Genomic DNA, 1,519 nt, shown 5'->3' on the forward strand with positions numbered 1-1,519 from the left:
TACAGCCTTATTCTAAAATTGATTCAATTGTTTTTCCCCCCCCCTCATCAATCTACACACAATACCCCATAATGACAAAGCAAAAACAGTTTAGAAAGTTTTGCTAATTTATTAAAAATTAAACAATTAAAAAGTATATTTACATAAGTACATTTACATAAGTATTCAGACCCTTTACTCAGTATTTTGTTGAAGCACCTTTGGCAGTGATTACAGCCTTGAGTCTTCTTGGGTATGACGCTACAAGATTGGCACACCTGTATTTGGGGAGTTTCTCCCATTCTTCTCTGCAGAGCCTCTCAAGCACTGTCAGGTTGGATGGGGAGCGTTGCTGCACAGCTATTTTCAGGTCTCTCCAGAGATGTTAGATCGGGTTGAAGTCCGGGCTCTGGCTGGGCCACTCAAGGACATTCAGACTTGTCCCAAAGCCACTCCTGCGTTGTCTTGGCTGTGTGCTTAGGGTCGTTGTCCTGTTGGAAGGTGAACCTTCGCCCCAGTCTGAGGTCCTGAGCGCTCTGGAGCAGGTTTTCATCAAGGATCTCTCTGTACTTTGCTCCGTTCATCTTCGCCTCAATCCTGACTAGTCTCCCAGTCCCTGCCGCTGAAAAACATCCCCACAGCAAGATGCTGCCACCACCATGCTTCACCGTAGGGATGGTGCCAGATTTCCTCCAGAAGTGACGCTTGGCATTCATGCCAGACTTCAATCTTGGTTTCATCAGACCAGAGAACCTTGTTTCTCATGGTCTGAGTGTCTTTAGGTGCCTTTTGGCAAACTCCAAGCGTGCTGTCATGTGCCTTTTACTGAGGAGTGGCTTCCGTCTGGCCACTCTACTATAAAGGCCTGATTGGTGGAGTGCTGCAGAGATGGTTGTCCTTCTGGAAGGTTCTCCCATCTCCACAGACGAATTCTGGAGCTCTCTCAGAGTGACCATCGGGTTCTTGGTCACCTCCCTGACCCAAGGCCCTTCTCCCCCGATTGCTCAGTTTGGCAGGGTGGCCAGCTCTAGGAAGAGACTTGGTGGTTCCAAACTTCTTCCACTGAAGAATGATGGAGGCCACGGTGTTCTTGGGGACCTTCAATGCTGCAGACATTTTTTGGTACCCTTCCCCATATCTGTGCCTCAACACAACCCTGTCTTGGAGCGCTACGGTCAATTCATTCGACCTCATGGCTTGGTTTTTGCTCTGACATGCACTGTCAACTGTGGGACCTTATACAGACAGGTGTGTGCCTTTCCAAATCAATTAAATTTACCACAGGTGGACTCCAATCAAGTTGTGGAAACATCTCAAGGATGATCAATGGAAACAGGATGCATCTGAGCTCAATTTCGAGTCTCATAGCAAAGGGTCTGAATACTTATGTAAATAAGGTATTTCTGTTTTAAATTTGTAATACGTTTGCAAAAATGTCTAAAAACCTGTTTTCGCGTCGTCATTATGGGGTATTGTGTGTATATTGCTGAGGAATTGTTTTTATTGAATCCATTTTAGAATAAGGCTGTAACGTAACAAA

The sequence above is a fragment of the Coregonus clupeaformis genome, chromosome 21, assembly GCF_020615455.1.
Source record: "Coregonus clupeaformis isolate EN_2021a chromosome 21, ASM2061545v1, whole genome shotgun sequence".
NCBI classification, from domain to species: Eukaryota; Metazoa; Chordata; class Actinopteri; order Salmoniformes; family Salmonidae; genus Coregonus; species Coregonus clupeaformis.